General features: G+C 38.5%; 1 protein-coding gene across 1 annotated transcript in view; it reads left to right on the top strand.

Moving 5' to 3' along the window:
• Positions 1 to 26,916, top strand: part of LOC122816533 (ATP-sensitive inward rectifier potassium channel 12) — an 855,635-nt gene that overhangs the window by 374,535 nt on the left and 454,184 nt on the right. The window lies entirely within an intron of this gene.

Raw genomic sequence — 26,916 nt, 5'->3', positions numbered from 1 at the left:
AACAGTTTTTCTTTAGGAATTGTGCATTTTAATACACATATGAATTCTTAACTGAGTGTTACCCTCTCATGCCTTCCCATCAAGGCTTTGTTTCCTTAGTCCTTTTCTCATCTGATTTTCATTGAGTTTTCCATGAACTCCTTTTAGTAATACTTTTCACATTCTTTGCCTTACTGTACCCCCTGCAAGAACATCTATCAACTGATCCTTCCAAAAACTTAAATTCTTTAACACTCCATTTTGCACAGAAGCTGACAATTCCCTATTGCCTGTACTGCAGATTAACTTCATAGTGCCATGTGGCATTGGAATCAGATAACATATTTCAGTTAGCATAGCCGATTCACTTCATTACTAAATTCCTTGCTCCATTGTTTTCCAAAGTTTATATTCATCTAAAATGAGCAGATCATCTTTTTATACCTTCTTGAAAATTGTTAACATTGTTCACAAATCTGAAGTTGCACCATTAACCTCACTTGTGAACAAGATATTTCTCAAATGTGGGTAATAGATATCATGCATGCAGATTTTTGTGTTTGATCTAGCATCCAGATTAAAACCTGTGTTATAACATCTACCACAGTATCATTGTATCTTTCAAATTCATCCCAGTTTTCTACATCCCATCCTTAATTGCTGATAGAATCAACCACACTTGTTGTACTGAGTGTGATTTACAGTTTTTAGGTTTTCCATTTTGTTCATTGATTCATATGTAAAGATTGAGGATTGATGTTGTTTTATATGTGAAGACTGAGGATTGATGCTGTTTGAAATGTGAAGACTGAGGATTGATGTTGTTTGATATGTGAAGACTGAGGATTGATGCTGTTTGATATGTGATGACTGAGGATTGATGCTGTTTGATATGTGAAGACTGGGGATTGATGCTGTTTGATATGTGAAGACTGAGGATTGATGTTGTTGGATATGTGAAGACTGAGGATTGATATTGTTTGAAATGTGAAGACTGAGGATTGATGCTGTTTGATATGTGAAGACTAAGGATTGATGCTGTCTGATATGTGAAGACTGAGGATTGATGTTGTTTGAAATGTGAAGACTGAGGATTGATGCTGTTTGATATGTGAAGACTGAGGATTGATGCTGTTTGATAAGTGAAGACCAAGGATTGATGCTGTTTGATATGTGAAGACTGAGGATTGATGCTGTTTGATATGTGAAGACTGAGGATTGATGCTGTTTGATATATGAAGACTGAGGTTTGATGCTGTTTGATATGTGAAGACTGAGGACTGATGTTGTTGGATATGTGAAGACTGAGGATTGATGCTGTTTGATATATGAAGACTAAGGATTGATGTTGTTGGATATGTGAAGACTGAGTATTGATGCTGTTTGAAATGTGAAGACTGAGGATTGATACTGTTTGATATGTGAAGACTAAGGATTGATGCTGTTTGAAATGTGAAGACTGAGGATTGATGTTGTTTGATAAGTGAAGACTGAGGACTGATGTTTAATATGTGAAGACTGAGGATTGATGTTGTTTGATATGTGAAGACCGAGGACTGATGTTGTTGGATATGTGAAGACTGAGTATTGATGTTGTTTGATATGTGAAGACTGAGGATTGATGCTGTTTGATATGTGAAGATTGAGTATTGATGCTATTTGAAATGTGAAGACTGAGGATTGATGCTGTTTGGTATGTGAATACTAAGGAATGATGCTGTTTGAAATGTGAAGACTGAGTACTGATGTTGTTTGAAATGTGAAGACAGAGGATTGATGCTGTTTGATATGTGAAGACTGAGGATTGATGTTGTTTGATATGTGAAGACTGAGTATCGATGCTATTTGATATGTCAAGACTAAGGATTGATGTTGTTTGATATGTGAAGACTGAGAATTGATGCTATTTTGATATATGAAGACTGAGGATTGATGTTGTTGGATATGTGAAGACTGAGGATTGATGCTGTTTGATATGTGAAGACTGAGGATTGATGCTGTTTGAAATGTGAAGACTGAGGATTGATGCTGTTTGATATGTGAAGACTGAGGATTGATGCTGTTTGATATGTGAAGACTGAGGATTGATGTTGTTTGATATGTGAAGACTGAGGACTGATGTTGTTGGATATGTGAAGAGAGGACTGATGTTGTTTGATATGTGAAGACTGAGTATTGATGCTGTTTGATATGTGAAGACTGAGGATTGATGCTGTTTGATATGTGAAGACTGACGATTGATGCTGTTTGATATATGAAGACTGAGGACTGATGTTATTTAATATGTGAAGACAGAGGATTGATGCTGTTTGATATGTGAAGACTGAGTATTGATGCTGTTTGATATGTGAAGACTGAGGATTAATGCTGTTTGATATGTGAAGACTAAGGACTGATGCGGTTTGATATGTGAAGACTAAGGACTGATGCTGTTTGAAATGTGAAGATTGAGGATTGATGTTGTTCGATATGTGAAGACTAAGGATTGATGCTGTCTGAAATGTGAAGACTGAGGATTGATGTTGTTTGAAATGTGAAGATTGAGGATTGATGCTGTTTGATATGTAAAGACTGAGGACTGATGCTGTTTGATATGTGAAGACTGAGGATTGATGTTGTTTGATATGTGTGACTAATTACAAGAAAAATAAACATGACTTTTGTGCCTCATGATATTGTGAATTTTAATAGTTCACATCTTAGATATGTAATTTGATTTCATCTATAAAAAATGTATCATTCAATTGTATACAAAACAATGGAGGTACCATTTGCAAAAATATGGTCTATCTTCACTGCTGATCAGCATATTTTCAAGATGATACAATGTAATAAAATTTAAAATCATTGTTAACAGATGGTTTGGTACATTATGAAATGTCACAATGTGTGAAATGTCTAATACATTTTACACTAGTTATATTCTAAAGTTCATGTATCACTCCAGTTTACACTTTATTTTATGATGCATCATGTAAGTTTTATAGATTACTTATGAAGATTGTCTGTTTCTAGGTAAAACCAACACACATCCATTGTGTTAGGTGAGAAGCTTTGCACGGTATTATGTTTTCAATTAAACACTGTTACATCTCATGGCTTTTGTAACTATTTACAACATAAATTTAATAAAAGGCATGGCAGAACATTATCACATACTATAACTGAACAGTGCAATATTTGTGTTATGCTGCCCCAGCTATATTACTATATTGCAATGTATAAACTGGGACAATACAACACAAAGAAGACTACACACACACACACACACACACACACACACACACACACACACACACACACACACACACACACAGTGCACCTCCGGGTTCCAGTGCAAAAAGTAAGCTTTTCTTTTGTTTTCCTTTTCACTCCATATGTTTTATTTTTATATGGTATGCCAGTGTCATATACTATAAAAATATCATATGACCACAAGGGGCTTTGACAGGTGAAGCAGCAGTTTCAGAGCAGCCAGGTAACAGGTAATCTTGTAAGATCAGATTACCTTACTTAGCAGTATTTCAGAAATGTTAACTGAGTGGCGCCATTTTCTCTCTTACATCTGAAATATATGAAAATGCATTTTTAACACTGGCAGCCAGATTTTTTATGTCTGGAATCTTGAATTACACTGAGTTTCTACCTACATAAAGAAAATATTAGTGAAAACATCTACAATACTAAGTTTCATTCTCCAAATATTTTTGAGTTTTATGACAAACGTATTAAGTTCAGCTTGGTAAATAGATATCTGGACATTATAATACAGCTTAATAAATAATCTAAAGGATATCTAATATTACATAATAAGTAAGTCAAGCTTGTAATTGTATTAAATAATTAGAAAACCTTAAAAATGTAAGCATCCTCAAAAATAATTCTTCATGACTATGTTCTGCTGACTGTGGGCATAAACTGAACATGCACTAAACATATGAAAAAAGTCTTAAAAACAGCATAAACTAGATATAAATAACCAAGAATAGATTGCCAACACATTTTGAAAATTAAGAGTAATTTAAATAATCACTGTGAAAAAAAATCTTATATTTTAACTATACTCCTCTTAGGATAAATTAATCTCTCAAATGATGTTTTACAGTAGCAGTAAAGCTATTAACTACCTTAATTAAAAGTGCATTCCCTCATGTTACATGTACTCTAATTTAAATTAAGGATCTCAGCACCCAATTAACCCAGATGTTTGTTTAAAGAGTACTGTTTTAAATGGAAGCAAAAAAAAACATATTTGTAACAAATGCTACCTTTTCCCTGCTTTTATCAAAAATATCAAAATACCAGTAATGAACTGCATGCCGATATATTAAATCCAAATAAGCATTTCCATTACTAGCATCATTACTTGACATTTCAAGCATGCAAGCATCATTTATTGACTATAAATATATGGTCAAAATGTGACCTTCTGGGGGTTGTAGTTCACTGAACAGGAGTTAAGAATAAAAAGTAAAACAATTATAACCTGGAAGGAAATGAAGACTAATTTGTATCGCAAGTATTTTACTAACCAAATGAAACAAAGCCCCTATTTTATAAGTAGTCAAATAAACTGCTGTTTCAATTACAGAATTTATAATTTATTGGTACAGAATGTGCAAAATAGACATTCCACTTCATTTAGTTTAGGTCACATTAGCTATTCTAATTCAAGATACACACTGTGCAAAAACTACGCCAGTTGTCCTTCTTGGTTTTGACAGTGTGTGTGTGTGTGTGTGTGTGTGTGTGTGTGTGTGTGTGTGTGTGTGTGTGTGTGTGTGTGTGTGTGTGTGTCTTCGTTGGTGTGCACATTTTATAAATTCACTAATGAAACTGAATGGGTGATCTTTCCCACACTGTAATCTTTCTGAGAAAAAGAGTCACACAACATTAGTTTAGCTGTCTTTCAGATGCAACTCGAAGTTTTATGAACTGCTGACCAGACTGTCCTTAATAAACCTTATGTATCTGTGTGGGTTATTCTGCAAACAGTCTGGCATCCATTCTTTTGATGCTAGTTGTGAAGCTCTACCCAGCAAAGGAAAGTTGTTAAATTATTCAGATATTCAAGACAGTCCTTTTGTGCAAAAATTCTCAGGGATACTAAAGTAAACGTTTGGCAAATAGTCAGGACTATGTTGTAACTCAGAGAAATCAATAGTAATAGTGGTAGGAGAGGGTTCCAAATGTGGGTCTTCCTGCTTTAATGAAGAGGGAAAATCATTCAGGGATTAAGATTTTCCTGCATTGAAGGAGATAATGAAGAATTGTCAGGAACTGATGGAACAATAGGGTCATAATTAGAAGTGCTCAGTGAGAGTGAGGCCTTTATTCATAGTTACTTGCACAGATACGATATGGGTATTCCTGATGCTTATGAATTATCATAGCAAAGGCAAGATTCATAGAAGCCATTTACAATAATGTGAAAGGCCTTAAAAATAATGAGATACAAATGAGAAATGTTGTAAAGCATAGTATGCAAATGAGGCAGTTTTGCAATTCATAGTCCATCTGCGTAGTACTCGCATCCTTTGTTAAATGTGATGCTTCGCTTGATGTTGGAGTTGCAATCCACAAACTTTCCCACAGCCATCTCTTCAGTAGTTTGTCCAAGTATGCCCAAGCACTTCCCTGATAGAAAAATGAATTATTTCCCCCAGCAACCCCTTCTTAGGTATGCACAAGCACTAGAATGTTGTTGTATCTTTCGGCTTTTCCCAGTTAGGGGTCGCCACAGCAGAACTCCGGTCTACTAATGATTGGCAGTAGATTTTTACATACCGAGTTGCCAGCCCTGATGCACAACCTTCAACGAAGGTACGCCCATTCATGCATGTCTTCACACAGAAGACGCTTTAGCTGAGAATCAAACAGGGCAAAGTCTTACTGTGAGGCGACAATGCTACCGCAGCACCACCACCGCAGTTATGCACAAGCACTAGAATGATGCAATAAATCATTTTGCCCAGCAACCACTTCAGCAGTCTGACCATGTATGAACAAACACTTCCCTGACACACAAATGAATTACTTCCGCAAGTGATCCCTTCAGTAAACATTTCCTACTATGCACAAGCATTAAAAAGAAACATTCACCCAAGTAGCTGTTTAGTTACATTTCATAGTATGCACAAGCACTAAATTGAAATATTCACCCAAGCAGCCCCTTCAGTAACATGCCTCGGTATGCACAAGCACCAAAATGAAACATTCACCCAAGTGATCCCTTCAGTAACATGCCCAGGTATGCACAAGCACCAAAATGAAACATTCACCCAAGTGATCCCTTCAGTAACATGCCCAGGTATGCACAAGGACCAAAATGAAACATTTCCCCAAACGACCCCTTCAGTATTATGTCCTTGTATGCACAAGCACCAAAATTAAATATTCACCCTAGTGACCCCATCAGTAAAAGTGTCCTGGTATGCACAAGCACCAGCCGATCTCCCCTCACATCTTTAGATTCTGCAAGAAAACTGCGGCTTCCTGGCATACGTTCAGGGCTATTTACACTCTTAGTATGCAAATTAGCGCATTATAGATTCGTACCTATGAAGAAAAAACTCATATACATACGTGTAAAGCCCCTTAACAGTGTAGTCGTTACCCCCTATCGCTTATCCATTAAGTATGTTATGTTTTTGTGATGGGGTATGTTAATAAAAAGTCCTCCACATTTCTATGGTCATCCTGAAAGTATGGGGATTTGCATAACCATGTAGTGCCACTCTTCATGGATCACTGTTTCGAAAATGCAAGGCCTGGACTATGAATATCACACTAAATGTGGTAAAAGAAAGAGTGAAAGCAGCAAGGGTTATGATCCTACCTTTGGTTTTATATTTGTTTAAAAATGAGAATGTTAGCCCAAAGGATAAAGATGTGCAGCAGCAGCAACAGAGGAGATGAGAGGGGGAATAGAACTAGTAAGGGACAGTTATGTGGCTATGATGGGGGAATAGAACTAGTAAGGGACAGTTATGTGGCTATGAGGGGGGAATAGAACTAGTAAGGGACAGTTATGTGGCTATGAGGGGGGAATAGAACTAGTAAGGGACAGATATGTGTCCATGATGGGGGAATAGAACTAGTAAGGGACAGTTATGTGTCCATGATGGGGGAATAGAACTAGTAAGGGACAGTTATGTGGCTATGAGGGGGGAATAGAACTAGTAAGGGACAGTTATGTGTCCATGATGGGGGAATAGAACTAGTAAGGAACAGTTATGTGTCCATGATGGGGGAATAGAACTAGTAAGGGACAGTTATGTGGCTATGAGGGGGGGAATAGAACTAGTAAGGGACAGTTATGTGGCTATGAGGGGGGAATAGAACTAGTAAGGGACAGTTATGTGGCTATGAGGGGGGAATAGAACTAGTAAGGAACAATTACGTGTCTATGATGGGGGAATAGAACTAGTAAGGGACAGTTACGTGGCAAGAGGATGGACGTGAACTAGTAAGGAACGATTACATGGCTATGAGGGGGGAACAGAACTAGTAAAGAACAGTTACATGGCTATGAGTAGGGAACAGAACTAGTAAGGAAAAGTTACGTTGTTATGGGGGGTAGAACTAGTAAGGAAAACTTATGTGGCTATGGGGGGAATAGAACTAGTAAGGAACAGTTATGTGGCTAGAAGGTATATGATATGTAGAACAGAAAAGAGACACATAAGGCAGGGAAAGGGTTGGATATAGAAGATGGATGGAAATATGGTGAATGTGATGCAGGTTATATGGTTGAGGTACAGAAAACTGGCTCATGGCAAAGCTGAGATTGTTGAGAGTAAGTAATAGATGGTAAACTGAGACAAGAAACTGGGGAAACACTTAGGGGTTGGTGACAAGGAGTAGGAAGTATGTTGAAGATCTTCAGGATGACAGTGTACCAGATAGATTTAGGTATTTACAAGAAGAGGATTGGCTATTGCATCTGTCTGTAGTGCATTGTTTTAAGAAGTAAGTGAGGAGGGTAACAGAGGCGGACCACGTTTTAGAGGTAGGGGTATCATGGTAGAATGGGTGAGTAAGTGTAAAGAGTGGAAAGAATTAATTTATAGGAATTTTTGCCGGAAGTGGTTTGATGGAGGCATGCATTAATAAGCTAGAGGGAAGCAAATAAGAGTGAAATATAGAATAAGGACAAGGTTTGAGAAGAAGTAAGGACACTGTATAAGACTATGCCAAAGGCTCAGACAACATATGACAGACATTTGCATCTGTAACAGAGATAATACGGAATGCCACAATGGATAAGAAAATCAGAGAGTGACACTTGTTGAAGATGTGAGCAGAAAAAAGCAATCAATTTACTTATGTGATGGTACTCCATCAGGTATCTAAATATTTGAGGGTGGCGATAAGTAGCTATGCACAAATTTATAGAAAGGATACTAAAGATGATTGGTTTGTTTATCAAAGATACAAGAGCTGTGGACGAGATGGACAAAGGAGAAAGGGGAGAAACTGCAGCTGTTGGCATGGTTGGTAAAGCGTATCACTACAAAAGGATGGAAGGGGCATACATTTATATTTATTTTGTTAGTTATTTAGTTGCAGTTGTTAAATTGGGGACAGCACTGATTCCAGTAGAGTATGTTCAGACTCAGCAGAAATAAATATAACAAAAATGAAATACCCCCATACACTTCACTTCTAGCATCAGGGGATCAAATACAATGTCAACAACACATCTGAAGTGAAGAAATCCTTCTTAAGTTCCTTTAAAGCAGTTCCTGAACTACTTACTACTAAAAGTAGCGAATAAAATGAAAATAAGCAACATCATGTAATAAATAAGGCAACCATTAATTGAGAATGAGCAAACATGACAGAAATAAGGTAAAAATAATCATCTTACCATTCTGGTACTGTTTATAATCTAAAAGAAATAATCTGCAGACTTCTCAGCTGAAAATGACTCTCTAGTTCCATTAATACATCATATGAGGATCCAGCCATCTCAATCTGCCAGTCACTTCCTGGTTAACCCATGAACTTGTTTTCCCAGAAGCCTTATCTTTCTTAAAGAGCCACTACCACATTTTCAGATGTTTTCAGGCAAGCAAGAAAAAGAAATCTGAAAGAAATGCATTCATAATGTCGGATTTTCAACACATCTATCATTTTTGATCCTGAAAAGCACAAGTTAACCAGAAAATTTTTAGTTTTGAATTACTACAATTAGATTTCTTACTCCAACACATTTAACTTGGCTCCACAAGCTAATTCTGTCATGCAAAACAGATTACGCATCCGTCTACAGGTCAACACAGCAATCTTCCCATTCTCACTATTCTCTGCCCTGGTGTTCCACTCAACCACACATGGAATAATGTAAACACCTACAAACTGTGCAATTGCATTACAAAGTAATGCATGACATTTCCTTCCTTTGACATTTAAAACTTCTGGAATCCACTTTTATATGCTATTTTGCCTATACTTCTATAAATTACTTCTCATACAAGTTTCACCAGACTTGGACAACAACTATCAATACTACAATGCGTGTTTTTTTTTTTTTCTTTCCCTCGAACACAGCAATGCAACACATTCATCACAAGGGAAGATGAGGAAAGGACAATGAAGAAGGGAGGTAAAAAATTTAAAATGACCAAACGAAGATGTGTATACTATTACTCTCAATTGTATCTATCCAAATAACTAGCTGTCCAAATAATTAAGATATTCATCTTGAACTGGTTAACATGATGTTTTTTAATAATAATACCTTCGTCTTAATTGACAAATGCATGTTGTTAAAAATAGTTAATGGAACTAGTTGTGATGTTAATTGCTTTATAAGTTTGACAAATGCTACAATCTCCATAAGTAATATATATGCTCTGATTTGCTTACTGTTTTATGATTAACCACCTCTTTGAAGAAAAATTTCTTCAGTGTGCTCTTATGTATATTAGATTTTAACAGCAGAATAATAATAATATATAATATAATAATACCTATCTTGATATAAAACTAACAACCTATAAAATATGTGGGTTTATCATCCTGAAGCTTCTTGACCTGAGATGAGAAATATACTTGGAAACACTAACATTCAACCTGACACATTAAGTCATACATTAATACTACCAGTTATTTAAATGACTAGTACTATCTCTATAATTAATAACACAGATCAAGGTCCCAACTGAGACACACTGGTCAACATAATATCAGGGGTATACAAATGTTTACACTACCTTACCAATTCTAAGAACCCTTACTCCTTACACCCATTTTGGGGATATTCTATTTTACTGCACTACACTATATCGCCCCCTTTACTTTCCCCCATAATTAAAAAACTATGGAGAGCTAGAAGACTAGTAGACGTTACAATAGGAAGACATGCTATTTGATATTTGTACTATATATGTTTTAATATGGGGCTAAAAGCTATCAAAGCACAAGTAATAAGACTTCCACCTAACCATTTCTACTTTAACTCTTATTATAACTCTTTATCATCCAATTCCCCCATCTCTTCCATCTCTTCCAGGCATAATAGTTTAGTGAATAGGCACAAGTTTGATGCAGGAAGAGTTACATGTCAATGTCCTTCTTCTTACATCTACTGTATTAACTATACCCAACACACTCATCCTTTACTGACCCATAGATATAATAGTACATGTGTGGTCATCTGATTCTTGGAATGCCAAAGGGATTCAACTTAAAAAAAAAAGAAAACTACTTTTACATTTGATCTACAAATCCAAAGCTAGTTTAATCCTCCTACAAGAAACCCACATCCCAACCAGAGCAATGGAAGCCCTGCCAGAAGAAAAAAATGGATTAAGAATATCATTGCTTCTGGCAAATCCTTAAATCGCTCAGGAGTAGCAGTCATAATTAAAACTAACTTCCAGGGCGAAATCATAAAATATGATATGGACATGAATGGAAGGTGGTGCTATATAACAACTAAACTAGCCTGATTAGATAACCATATTCTGATATTAAACCTATATGCACCTTGTATAAATCAACACAAATTTATAATGTCTGTTTATAAAATACTACTTGACTTCCCCAATCATTACTACATTCTAGGAGGGGACTGGAATTCAGTCCATGACCCTAATATTGACAGATTGAATACCAGTTCTAAACACAATACCCATGCCATATCAGCACTCGAGGAACTTAAAAATTACTTCAACCTATTTGACCTCCATATTTGCAACCCAATAACTCTCTCAAAAATAAATATACCTTCTCTATGTGTCACAAGTCTTGGTCCAGACTGGATTTATTCTTAATTTCCAATGTATTTACGAAATACAAAATTTCCTTCCACACAGAACCCAGATACCTATCAGATCATTCTAAGATTAACTTAACTATTGATTGGGATAAAAATCAAACTAACAGTAATCTAGGGTATAACTGGGTCCTTAACTCTAACCTATTAAGGAAAAAAGAAATTCTACAAGAAATAGATGCCATCCTGGACCAAGCTTTAGACAATTTAATCTATAATCATCTACCTATGGGCATTTTTTGGGCTTCTATTAAATCTATAATTAGAGGTACCTTTATAAGTAAAGCTTCATATTATAAAAAAAAAAAACTTCACCAGGAGGAAGCCAATCTTAAAAGTCAAATCATTAAGCTTGAATCCCAACTCCAATTGTCCTTTAATCAAGAAATTGTAATTCAAATAACACAACTCCACCAAAAACTATATGATCTCAGTGCTGAAAACCTAACATACCAAGAAATGAAAACTCTAGCGAATTATTCTGAATGGGCTCATATGCCTTCTAAATTCCTAGTGAGGCTTGTTAACCAAAACAAACTCTCCCCGAACATAACAGAACTTTTTTTACCAAGATAAACTCCATCACACTACTCAAGATATCATATGTATCTTAGAAAGCATATACACAAAATCCTATAGCCCATCAAAACTTTCGCATAATAAACAGGACCTAGATGTCTTCTTAAACCAATTAAATTTTTCCCAAATCAGTCCAGATCAACAAAAAATGTTATCCTCCCTGATCTCCCAGCAAGAAATTATTATGGCAATTAACAAACTCAAACCCAACAAATCACCAGGTCCAGCCAGTCTTACTCCCGAATTCTATAAAGCCTTCCCATAAAAATCATCTCTCTTTCTTTTTTATCTATTTAATCACATTGCTACTAATGGTGTAAGTGATATACATCTAAATGCATCTAAAATGATTCTCATACCCAAACCAAACCTCCACCTCAAAAACTCCCTGAACTATAGACATATAACCCTAATAAATCCTGATATGAAAATATTTGCGTCAATACTAGCAAATAGAATTAAACCAATCATCCCAAACATTGTTTCCTCTGAAAAATCAGGTTTTATAATACACAGACAAACCTTTGATCATACCCTCACCCTTGACACCATGACCAATGTCTCTACTCATACACGTACTCCAATCTACACATTAGCTATTTATGCCTCAAAAGCATTTGATAGACTCAATATAAACTTTTTTTCAATATCTTACCTTTCTTTAATATACCCAATAACTATATACAAGCTATCAAAACACTATACTCCAAGGCTCATACATACCTACAAATCAACAAGCACCCATCCTCTCGAAGTAACATTAAGAATGGTACCATACAAGGTTGTCCTATGCCCCCCTATCTTTTTAATCTATGCATTGGACCCTTTTTCCCCTCTCATTTCTCAGAAAACTTTCCACCATATCCCCAATATCTTTAACACTAAAATTACCCTAGTGGATTTCACTGATGATCTAAATCTTTACTAATCTCTACCTAATTCAGACCTCCAGAAACTACTATCATCTATAGCAACTTCTCAACTTTCTTGAATTACAAACTAAATCTAAAGAAAACAAATATCTTCCCTATTAACTCCCTCTGTCAGCTTCCCACATACTCCTTAGCAGCTGGTATTAAAACTAACCAATCATTAAACTATCTAGGAATATCCTTCCATCAAGATCCTAATCAATCATATACAAATAATATCATTAAACTCTGGGTCAGACATACAACATGATATTAGCAGATGGACAAAACTTCAACTTCCATTCCTTGCTAAACTGGCCACAATCAAAATGAATCTTCTACCTAGATGTCGGTATATTTTTAATGCCTCCAATACCATTGTCAACCTAAAATTCTTCAAAACCATCCACTCCACAATTTCCAAATTTATGTGGGTCCCCAAATTAATCAGAATCAGTTATAATAAATTGACCTACCATAAAAACTATGGAGGGTTAGGGCTGCCACACTTTAAACTTGATTACGATATCATAAACTGTAATAGACTAATAACAATAGCCGACCACACCCCATCACCAAAACAATGGTCTCCAACCTGGGTCAAACTATTACACAACTATATCAAAACACTATGCATCAACCCCAAAGCCCTCCCTTTCCTTTACAACGAGAATTTAAAAAATCTTAAACTGCACCCAGTCATTAAACATAAAATCACTATCATACAAAAGATTTTCAAGTCATTAAATCTATATTATGCATTCAGTTCCCTAGAACCAATCCACCTTAACCCCAATCTCAAAATTAATAACATTATGATTAACCTAAACAATTATCCCCTCCTCAAAAAACTAACCATCTCTGATATATTTTCCTTCAAGAACAATACTATCACTGAAATGGGAAGACAATTAAAGCTCCCTAAAAGCTATACAGTCATTTTAAGGCAAATTCGAGAACTTAGCTGATATATCGTAGACAATCCTGATATCAACGCAAATGACATCCAAACCTGCAAAACCATATGAAGCCTCCTATCCTAAAACAAACAAATGATTTCAAACTCCTGCAAATATATTCTATCAATCAAAATGCAAAACAAAGTTATTTATTCTACTTACTGGAAGGAAATAGATCCTTCAATCATATACAAATATCTCAAGTGATCCAGCTTACCTCCAAACTTATTCCCCTTAAAAAAACTTAAATATACACAGATCATGATACTCCATAATGCCTATCTTACTCTAATAATTCTAAATAAAGTATACCCAACCACCTCTCCATTTTGCTCCTGTTGTGATAATTAAAAGGCTGATCTACTCCACATCTTCTGGAGCTGCAAGTGCACCTATAAGCTATGGTAGTCACTTAGAGTCCAACTAGAAAAAATGGGTTATGAAAAACCAACCTTATCTTGGAAACTAGCTCTCCTACACATTAACCTGCTGGCCTGACTAAACTACAAACACATATATTAATAACACTAGCTCCTGGATTCACTAATCTTCTGTGCAGGACTGGTGTAGTCCTGCACGGAAGCGGCCACTTAGGAGCAGGACGGCAGCACACCATGCATATTAATGAAGGTGTGCTGCCCGACCTCCAAGCCATACACAGAGCATGTACAAGTGTAGGGGCTGGTGTCTGAGAGCAGAGCACTCAGAATAAACACTCCCCTGCAAAGTAGAACAGCAAAAAGTGGAAATAAATGAGCAAGGCCGCTCATAGGTGTCCGCATATCCCCACCAACAGTCTCCCATGCATACAGCAGCAACAAGACATAAAGATGAAAAGAAGAAACCCCTGTATTGTTGTCTAAAGCCCCAAGTACAGCTAACCATAGGTGCGTGGGTGTGTCCATTGCTCAGCCACTGTGAAAGCAGCCTAAAAGGATGAAGAGGATAACATGGACAATATATGCAAATGAAGCATGTCAGCAATAGTGTAGTGGGCAGAGCGTTCACCTAACGAGCAGGCAGTCCCAGTTCAAGTCCCAGCACAGCACAGTCTATTTTACACGGCAAAGCATGGAATAAGCAATATTTGTAATGCAAAACCCACTAAATAACATAATTTTTATGAACAGGAGTACTGCAGGAAATGCACATATGAAGTATCATAATGAATAAGCCAGCAGTAAGCAGGCTTAAGCACAGATAAGCAATAGTAAGCATATGTAAGCATTAGTAAGCATGGGCAAGTGCGTTTGTATGGGGTTAAGCACTGCCGACACAGATTAAGCAAAGGAGAAGCTAACTGGGTGTAAGACAATGTTACTGGAAGTCAGCAGTGCTAACCTCTGTGCAAACCCGCTTACAACTGCTTGAAAGTGTCTTAATCACACCGTATCCAACGGCCGGTGTTCTGCCCAGAAACAAAACAGCATCTGCAAGGCCAGAACCCAGGACCATGCACACCATACACAAAATGATTTACCACTAAGCCATGCCAGATATGCAGAAATCATATGTTGTCAGAAACAGAACGCCAGCCCAGTAATGCAACAGTACAGAGAATGTATACCTACAGCTAGATGGGCGTGTGTGGGCAAATATATCACTATCTAAATGGATACAACATATCTATAGATGTAGTCACATATATATATATATATATATATATATATATATATATATATATATATATATATATATACATATATATATATATATATATATATATATATATATATATATATATATAAATATCCAAAGAGATATATACATATATATATATATATATATATATATATATATATATATATATATACAAATATACATGCAAATGCTGAAAACTACACATATATATGTCAACATCTATATGTCCACATATACACTGCTAGTTACATGTATGTAAGCAGATATGTCTCCGTAGGTATATACCGACATAGTTAGAAATATATCAGCAAATATATATACCCACAGAAGTATATACAGCTAGACATCTGTAGATAGCAATGGTAGATTAACAGACACATATATGTCCACATGAACTATGAATGGGCTTGAGAGGCCCCAAACAATATGCATCATGTATGAATTGGCATACCGCCCGCCCAGCCAAACACATCCATCCTGCAATACACTACCACTCTCATTGTATTGTATGTGTGTCATTAAAATAGGGATTTAAATTAGCCCTCTGTAATGTTTCACATGTTGATCTCACATCCCCCCTCTCACCCACCCACTAGGCAGGTCGAGCAGTACAGGCCCATCCAACCAAGGCCATCCCCGACGAGTACATTCAATACCCACAGTTCTGCTTCCCCCCACCCACTGCACACATGCAGCCACCATTCCTACCCTGGTTACTGGCCCGTAGCTACCACACCACCACACATAGCCCCCCCCTCCACACACCCTCTCAGGAACCATCCCTTATGTTGTCTTGACACAAGTATTCTAGATCTGGCACACGCCATAGTATATGCACATAGCCACAGGTACCTATGTAACTCTGGGAGTAGAAGAAAGTTGTATACCCAATGTTCGGGCTGTCCTGCATGGGACAAATGATTACCTAGTACTAACAATAGATTTCATTTGTGACTCTGTGTACACTAACGGATTTACTTGTAGGTATCGCAAAGCATACATGGCACACAAGGATGGCTGGTATGCACACGAAACACAGTACCCAGCAATAACAGGCAACATGACAGAATATGTAGCTAAATATGTAGAGGTGTGTGTGTGTGTGTGTGTGTGTGTGTGTGTGTATATATATATATATATATATATATATATATATATATATATATATATATATATATATATATACCCAAAACTACATGGAGATATACCTCTCCATCTCTGTAGTACAAATGTATACATACATAGACAGACATATATAAATACCCACATATAGATATATACATATGCAGCCACCCATACATCCACATGTTGTTTTATATATATATATATATATATATATATATATATATATATATATATATATATATATATGTGTGTGTGTGTGTGTATATATTATGTGTGTGTAAATATGCACAGATATATAGCTAGCTATGATACAGCTGTTAAGGATTACATATGTTCACAAGCCGTGCAATGGGGGTGAGGGGCCCATTCAACAAACGTGTAACACATAGCATCAACCACCCCCCCCCCCAGCTAGACAGGTGAAACATACAAACACACAAGAAAAGTAAGCATACCACTGCTTCCTGGACTACAGGCAGGATACAACCAGTGGGAGAGACCCGCCAAGTCTAATCTTGAAGCAAAGACAAGAATGTCCCTTGTGGGACAAGCCAAAAATGATATGGCTATTCGGCCTTCCATACCCAGACCACAAGGTTGGGGAAGTCTGATGACCCATGGGGCGAGATAATATACGTGATGGGACCCGAGAAGTGGGGAGTGGGAAGTGTGTACTGGTGTGCCCAGACCCGACCTGCACCCAGAGTAAGGAAGAGTGCCGAAGAGGAGGCGCAGGTGGGGAACTATGGGTATGTAATTATGGGCCTAGGCATGCAGGTGTTGGCTGGAGCAGTTCTATGTGGACCGCCCCAGGGATGTAAGCAATAGTGTGCATTGGGCAGACCTGACACCTAACGAGCAGCCACGCCTGGTATGAGTCCCACAGCAGAAATGTCTAGTTTACATGGCAAATGGCAGAATAACCAGATGTGTTGTTGCAAACCCACTAAATGACAACAAAGAACACATGGTCACAACACCCAACTGTAGGCATGTAAGCCAAACTAATTGGCATCACAAGGTATTACAGCTGTCCTCACCCCACCCAGGGGTGTGAGTGTCCAGACCTACCCCCAAATGCAGGGTATATACACAGCTGTCACTGTAGAAGAATGGCCACCTGTGGACCTTCCCGTCAGCCTACCTGCACATCCCTGGACATTTCCCCAACTATCTGCCCCTCTGTGTGCCCCATTAACACCACTTATCTATCGACCCCTGTATCAATACTATTACTGTTCACAGTCCCAGGTAGGTGACACCCTCTACCCCAACTATATTGGCAGAATCTGGAACCCCCTACCCACATGTATTACCTCAGCCATCCCACACAACACATGTAAATAACACATGAAGGAACACCTCAAACACACTTGGAGCAGCACATGCTCACCATTTGCAAATTCCCCCCACCCCCCAACTAATACTCTATACCCCTACACCAACTAGTGAAACCGACACCTCTTGTCCTGTCCGCATACTAATCCCAACATCCTGCATACCTTCCCTATTGCTCCTCCACCAATCATTCCAACGGCCTACTATACAGTTACAATGTCCCCCCCCCCTCCACCAACCTACCTAGTCCTTCACTATTCACTTCTACTCTAACAAACAAGTATGGCATAACTAAACCTAACCTGAATACCTGAGTGTAACCTATCCAAAACTGTTAAACTGGAATCTCAGTCGACCTTAAACTTACCTATGTCAACTGTCATGCCTGACATATAAACCTGACCTAAGCATGTATAATACCAACATGTTAATGCGAACTAAGCATAAAGAATGTGGTACGTAGCTATGTTAAGTCTGTTACTCTCTATGAATGTGTACACCTCAGTACTACGTGTAATGTATAGCTGGGGATTACTGTGGAGCTTCACTCCCCAAGCCACCACTGTCAGTGGAGAAGCATCCAGTCAGATTATCCCAGACAACAAATGTGAACTAAATACATGAAGTAGCATGGGGGTATGTTGCAGCAAGTGGGATTACGCTTGTTTGGGTGGCAGTAAGCAATGCCCACATTGTTTAATTGATGTGGAGGCCAACCCAGTGTAAGATGCCGTAACTGGAGGTCAGCAGATCTGAGCCTCGCGCACACCAGCACATACCTGCCTACACTTCCTCTACAGTGCCTTAGGCCCTCAGTAGCCAACAGCTGTCATTGTGCCCATTAACAAAGTAATCTGCACTCCCAGGTTCCAACCACCCCACCCTGCACACTAATAGTCTAAGTGAGTTACCCCGAAGGCATGGCAGATACACATTCAGCTGCTGTTATCACAAACATATCATCCAGCACAGTCATTCAACAGTACAGGAAATGTATGTAGGTATGTAGATTAATACCAGCAAACATGTGCACATCACTCAATCACAGTATTCTGAGCAGTCAATGAACAGTGCCTGTCCAATCATACTGTGAGAACAGTAGTCTTGCATAATACTGAAGAGAAGAATGAATAACGGTGCATTCCATGGGGGTGTGTGGGCGTGCTTCATGCACAGAATGTCACACCTGGGGCATTGGTTCCGCAGAACTGGGAGATGAGGCTGGCCCTGTGTGTGGGCATACTGCTGCTTCTCAAACCCCTGACAGGATGCTGCCAGTGGGAGAAACAGTGTAGACCAGCAAAGTCTACCCGTGGCACAACATCAGGTCCATCCCTGGTGGGAGAACCAAACCTTGTGAGTCACATAGGTGTTTACACCAGTATCATGAGGATCAAGGGAAGGCTCAAATGTACATGGACTAAATGGATGAATAGCCTGCTGAAGCTTGGGTCGAGACAGTATAATGGAGGAGTACTGATGCATGCAGAGAGGGAAATGTGTGGAGGTGCAGTATGGCTGGGTTAGCAACTGGGGAATGGATGGAAGCTGTTAAAGTGGAGCTCGGGGGCCATGGGAAGGAAACATGGGTATTAAAATATGGTAGAAATATGCAAATGAAGTAGAACAGCAATAGTTTAGTAGGTAAGGCATCCGACCAATGAGCAGGCATTCCTGGTTTAGGTCCCACTGCAGCACAGTCTATTTTACACTGCAAAGCACGTTATAAGCAATATTTTTGCTGCAAGACCCAAGAAATAGCTGAAATATATGAACTGGAGTAGCGCAAGATATGCACATGTGATGTGTCAGTGTCAGATGGAATAAGGCACTAGTAGGCAGGTTTAAGCACAAATAAGCAGTAGTAAGCATAAATAAGCACTAGTAAGTGTGTTTAAGTACATTAGTGTGGGGGTAAGCATTACCTACACAGAATAAGCAAACAAGAAGCTAACTAAGTGTTAGAAACTGTAACCGGAGGTTAGCAGTGCTTAGCTCCATCCAAACCCACACACACCCACGTACAACTGCTTTAATGTGCCGTAATCACGCTGTACCAATGGCCCATGTTCTGCCCAGCAACAAAATAGCAGGGCTCAAACCAAGGACCCTGCACACCATAGACAAAGGGATTTACCACTAAGCCATGACAGATACAAATGAAGAAGATGTTGTCAGAAACATATCTTCCAGTCCAGTTGCAAATATATTACTATCTAAATGGATATAACATATCTATAGATGTAGCCACATATATATATATATATATATATATATATATATATATATATATATATATACATACACATATATATATATATATATATATATATATATATATGTATATCAGAAATACCCAGGGATATACACATATATATACAAATATATGAGCAGATATACATGCAAATGCCGACAATTATACATCTATACATATATATATATATATATATATATATATATATATATATATATATATATATACATATATATATATATATATATATATATATCAACATCTATATGTCCCCATATACACAGGAAGTCACATATATGTACACAGATATATGTCTCCATAGGTATATACAGATACAGTTAAAAATATGTCATCAGACATATATACCACCAAAGGTATATACGGCCAGACATCTGTAGATAGCAATGGTAGATTAACAGACACATATATGTCCACATGCACCCTGAATGGGCCTGAGAGGCCCCAAACAATATACATCACATACAAATTTGTATACGCCTGCCCAGCCAAACACATCCGCCTTGCAATACACTACCAAGCTCATTGTATTGTATGTGTGTCATTGAAATAGGGATTTAAATTAACCCTCTGTCATGTTTCACATGTTGACATCACATCCCCCTCTCCCCTGCCCACTAGGCGAGCTGAGCAGTACAGGCCCATCCAACCAAGGCCATCCCCAACCCATACATTCATTACCCACAGTTCCGCTTCCCCCACACACTGCAAACACGCAGCCACCATCCATACCCTGGTTACAGGACCATAGCTACCACACCACCACACATTGCCCTCCCTCCACCCCCCCAGGACCCATCCCGTATGTTGTCCCGACCCAAGTATCCTAGGTCTGACACATGCTGTAGCCAAGGCACATAGCCATGGGTACCTTTGTAACTCTGGGTGTAGGCGACACTTGAATACCCAATGACTGAGTTGTCCCACATGGGACGAATGTTACCCTGATACTAACAATAGATTTCACATGTGACTTAGATTACCCTAACGGATGTAGTTGTAGGTATCGCAAAGCATACGTGGCACACAAGTTCGGCCGTCATGCACATGAAACACAGTATCCAGCAATACAAGTCTACATTACAGGATATCTAGTTAAACATGTACAGGAATGTGTGAGTGTGTGTGTGTGTGTGTGTGTGTGTGTGTGTGTGTGTGTGTGTGTGTGTGTGTGTGTGTGTGTGTGTGTGTGTGTGTGTGTGTGTGTGTGTGTGTGTGTGTGTGTGTGTGTGTGTGTGTCTATCTACCCATAACTAAATATATATATATATATATATATATATATATATATATATATATATACCTCTCCCTCTTTGTAGTACAAATGTATACATACGTAGACAGATATATATATATATATACATATATATACATATATATGTATATATATATATATATATATATATATATATATATATATATATATATATATATATATATATAGCATTTTATATATATATATATATATATATATATATATATATATATATATAATGTAGCGACTGTATTTCTACCATGTTTATGCTACCTGCCACACTGTTTTTAGCGTGACAGCATTTAATTTCCTATACTAATGTTAATGCAAGTGTATTTTCACCGCTGCACCAAGCTATAGTTACAGTGTATTGTTTGATGGTCTAGACGACATAATCGGAATTTGTCTCATTAGTTATATTACAACTTGCGAGCAGTACAGATAGAGTGTGTTTGTAATTTACACTACTTCTGACATAATTCTTATGTAACTTAAGAAACTTTAACTGACTATTAGCTGGAAATATAAGGATTGCAAGTATCTACGCTTAGAATATGTGGTTAAGCCTGCTGTATACTAATTCTGTGTAGCAACTGCGTTTGAGAGTAAGCTCTATGTGTTTATATTTTCTTCTCCCAGGTTTTGCCCAGTTATTTCCCCTGGCCACCCACACCAAGAAGCGCCACTAAACAGAATTTGTTACGTGAGCTGAAAGCCTTACTAAGACCTGGTCCAGGACAGTAACTCAAGCGGACAAGGTCAATATCCAAGAACTATAATAGCCAAATAAGATTAATTAAAAAGCCCCTCTATAGCTCGTACTCGAGTCTATAAACACAGCAAAGCATCACCTCAAAGGAAAATTATATTCTGTCTTTCTGGCCCATAATTAGAGAAAACATTGGGAAAAACTCAAAAGAAACAAGTAAAACCTATATATATTCTCCATTACCTTGGTCAGTGTGGGGTCGGATTAACCCCGCTCCGCTCACCCTCGCTACGCTCGGGTTCGCTCCGTGCCCCTCCCTGCCCCCATATCCCACCCACCCCCAGTGGTCCCACTTTTATACCTAACTAACCACACCCACTTCAATCCACACTCTCACAAAATCACGCGTTACCTTCTCTTCCATCCCCCCTCCCCCTTCACGTGTATCACTCCCACTACACTTGCTAACTGCTCAAGCGCCTATAACTACATTAAACACTATGAAGCCCTACCTCTCTCTGATTCTCAAGCCAACCATAAAAATTCTGCCCCTTACTCTGTTAGTCCTTACCTCACTATACTTGCTAACTAAATATGAGGGCCAAATCTACAAGGGATATCACTATCCCAAGTATCATACCTGTAAGCCACCAACTCCACTTAACACTGCTCATCCTACTCACTACCCAACCAATATAGTACAATACACCAATTACCCCCACCCCCATAAACTAAAAGTGAATCATCCTAAATCCAAATATGCTGACAAACTATTACTCAAACTCCTGAAACTTATAGAATACCTGAGAAAAAACTTGCCTAAAGATGGAGACATCCACCCCAACCCAGGCCCCATAACAATCGGTAGCTCTCATAGCCCATCACTTCTCCCTAATTCACCTAACTCCCTCCAAATCTACCACCTAAATATAAGAAGCCTAAACAACAAAATACACAACTTGCACGCTCTGTTAGGCACCCACCATCCTGACATTATGTGCCTGACTGAAACCTGGCTTAAACCAGTAATGAAAGACATTGAGATCTCCCCACCTGGCTATAACATATACAGAAATGACCACCCAATAAAAAAAGGAGGTGGTATCGTCGTCCTCTTCAAATGCTCACTAAATGTTACTTTGAACCCCTCCCAACCTCCCCAGATCTCTAATGCAGAATTAACTGCCCTAAAAATACAAATGAATAAGGAAAAAAGTATCAACCTAATTGTGACCTACATCCCCCCTGGAAGTAACTCTGTCACACTTGAGCATATCTTAAATTGGCTTGCTATTAACTGCCCCCAAGAAACTATTATTATGGGCGATATGAATATAGACTGGAACCAATGCTCCTCAGAGACCAACCCCACCCTCATAAATCTCCACGGTTTCTCACAGCTTATATCCTCCCACACCAGAATTGGCAACACCAACCAAAAAGAAAGTATCCTTGACTGGATACTCACAAACAATCCGTCCCATGCGTACAAGTCTGGGACTCTCCCAAATGAACTCAGTGATCATCTCATAACCTACATAGAAAAAAAAAGCAGGGAGATGCAAACTACCAGTGTATAGATCAATCAGGAACACTAAACAATTTGACCTCTCTAAATTCCATCTAGAGCTACAGTCATGTAACTGGTCTATTCTTAAATACCTCCCTCTCGATGAAGCAGTAACAACCTTTAACTCCACCTCTACAAACATACTCAATTCCCATGCCCCCATACGTTCAACCAAGGTCAAAAACCAGACTGCTCCATGGCTAACAAAAGACTCTAAATCCAAAATCAAACTTAGAAACAAAGCCTGGGATAAATGGCATGCTTCCAAAGCTCCCCTAGACCAAATTTACTTCCAACAACTTAGAAACGTGACAAAAAAATCCATTTTACTAGACAAAAAGAACTATTACCACCAACTGCAAGATAAACACCAAAATAATCCCCAAAAGTTTTGGGCAGGTATTAACAACCTTCTCCATCCAGGAAAGACCACCACTCCAACCCCAGCCGACCTAAATGATAAAAGCACTGAAGAAGTGGCCAATACCTTTAACTCTTTCTTTATCAATGTTATCAAATCCTTAGCCACCCAACAACCTCCCACCAACCCCTCTACCACAAGTTCGTCCCTGAAGTCTGAGCCCTCTTTCCACCTACAACCTGTTTCCACTTCCTTCATTAGATCCCTACTGAAGAAACTAAAACCTACCACCATTGCTGCCGACCTACTACCAGCTGATTATCTACAAAAAGCTGCAGAGGTCATAGCCTATCCCATCTCTATCCTAATCAACCGCACCATAATGGAATCTACTATCCCCTCAATTTGGAAAATCTCCCACGTTATCCCTCTCCACAAAGGAGGGACATCCACTGATCTATCCAACTACAGGCTAATAGCCATATTGTCACCACTTGCTAAAATCATGGAAAAATGTATACACAAACAACTTGTACACTACCTAACTCAGAGAAAGCTTCTAACCACCTCACAACATGGTTTCAGGCCCAAACACAGCACTACCACCGCCCTCCTCTCTTTCACCGACACTATAAACCATAATAAGAACAACAAAAACATGTCATCCGCTCTCTTTCTGGACCTATCAAAGGCCTTTGATATGGTCAACCATCAACTACTTCACGACACTCTAAAAACTTTCAATCTAGATAACACAACACTTAATTGGTTTCATGCCTATCTCTCCGATAGGAATCAAGCAGTACTCTGGCAAAACAAGCTCTCGCCCCTCTTACCTAATTCCACAGGGGTCCCCCAAGGCTCCATACTGGGACCTCTACTCTTTTCTATTTTCATCAACGACCTCCACACAGTCATCCCCGAGACCTCCTGCATTCAATACGTGGACGACTCAACACTAATCAACTTGGACAAATCACCAGCTAAGCTACTATCCAAAACCCAAGACTGTCTGACTGCAGTTGAAGACTGGTTGTTAGGTTGCCATTTGATCCTTAACCCTAAAAAAAACCAAACTACTACTCTTCCATCCAACCCATAAACCTTCCCCTATACTCTTTTCTGTTCAATTCAAAAATGGCACTACTATATCCCCAGACTCAAACTCCAAATTACTAGGTGTTACCATAGACAACAAACTCAGATTCGACCTTCACATCAACCAAACTATTAAAACAGTTAATAAGAAACTGGGGTCTCTTTATAGAATAAGATCCTTTCTAACTCCCAAGGCAAGAGAGGCCACAGCCCGGTCTCATCTCCTCTCCTCCCTCCTTTATGCCTCCCACATATTCACCAATCTGCACAAAACAGACCTAAACAAGCTCTCAGGTTGCTATAATCATATTGCTAGATTTGTTACTGGCTTGCCTTACAAAACCCATCACTGCATCAACCTGCATAACCTTGGCTGGGTTGAACTACCAAACCTACTCCAGCAGACCCAAATAATAGTAGCTTTTAAAATTCTCACTCAACCTGACACCATTCCTGCGCTGCGTAATTTAATCACCCCATACTTAAACCTAACTAGTCTGCGCTCAGCAGATAGGCTACTTGCTCAAACGGTCAAATCCTATAATTTCGGAGGTGACTCGCTGTTTGCAAATTCCATTGGTAAAATATGGAATTCCCTTCCTCCTCAACTCACCACTATCACCTCTCTATCCAAATTCAAGAAAAGTCTATCCCTTCACTTTAAAAACCAGTGGCTCTGTCAATGTTCCAAACCAGACTAATCCCATTACCTTCCTCAACCTCTACTTCTCTACAGGAATTCCCCAAGGCTCTTTCTCTGCATCTAGCATTGCTCTGACATTTTTTTCCTTCTAAATCTTAATTGTACACAAACGTATGTTACTCTGTACCTAATGTTTTAATTATCAAAAGAAGTACTATATACTCTGTTTATATGAATGTAATTTACTGTCTATGTGGAGCTTTTCTCCCCGGGCCTCCGCTGAAAATGGACATGTATCCAGACGGATTTTCCCGGTCAACAAATGTAAAATAAAATAAATAAAATAAAAAAATAAAATATATATATATATATATATATATATATATACCTGCATATAGATATATACATATGCAGACACCCATACATCCACACGAGGTCAGAGATATATACAGCAGTATATATATATATATATATATATATATATGTGTGTGTGTGTGTGTGTGTGTATGCATACATATATATATATATGTGTGTGTGTGTGTGTGTGTGTGTGTGTGTGTGTGTGTGTATATATATATATATATATATATATATATATATAGCTATGATATGATACAGCACTTAGGAATGACATATGTTCACAGGCCATGCCAATGGGGGTGAGGGGCCCAATCGACAAACGTGTAACACGTAGCACCCCCCCCCTCCAGCCAGATCGGGGAAACATACAAATGAACCCACAAACAATGTAAACAATCCACTGCTCCCCACCACAGGCAGGACACAACCAGTGGGGGGAACACTGTGGACCCACCAAGTCTAATCTTGCAACAGAGACCGGAGTGTCCCTTGCGGGACACCCCAAAAATTGATGATGATCAGAGTCAGTCCCTGTAATGATTTATCTATGCAGGCCGTGTACGTACATGGACTCCATGGGTCAAAACAACGTACGACATGGGACCCAAGACATGGAGAGTGGGCAGTGTATAGTAGTGTGGTTAGACCCGACCTGCACCCACAGTAAGGATAAGTGCTGTAGAGGAAAGGCGGGTGGGTGAACTATTGGTAAGCAATTATGGGCCTAGGCGTGCAGGTGTTGGCTGGCACGGTTCTATCTGGACTGCCCTGGGGATGTAAGCAATAGTGCGAATTGGGTAGGGCCTCTGCCTGAAGAGCAGCCATTCCCCAT

This window comes from Protopterus annectens, chromosome 12.part0 (assembly GCF_019279795.1).
Source record: "Protopterus annectens isolate FY-2018-M chromosome 12.part0, PAN1.0, whole genome shotgun sequence".
NCBI lineage: Eukaryota > Metazoa > Chordata > Ceratodontiformes > Protopteridae > Protopterus > Protopterus annectens.
This window is presented reverse-complemented; position numbering and strand designations above follow the sequence as displayed.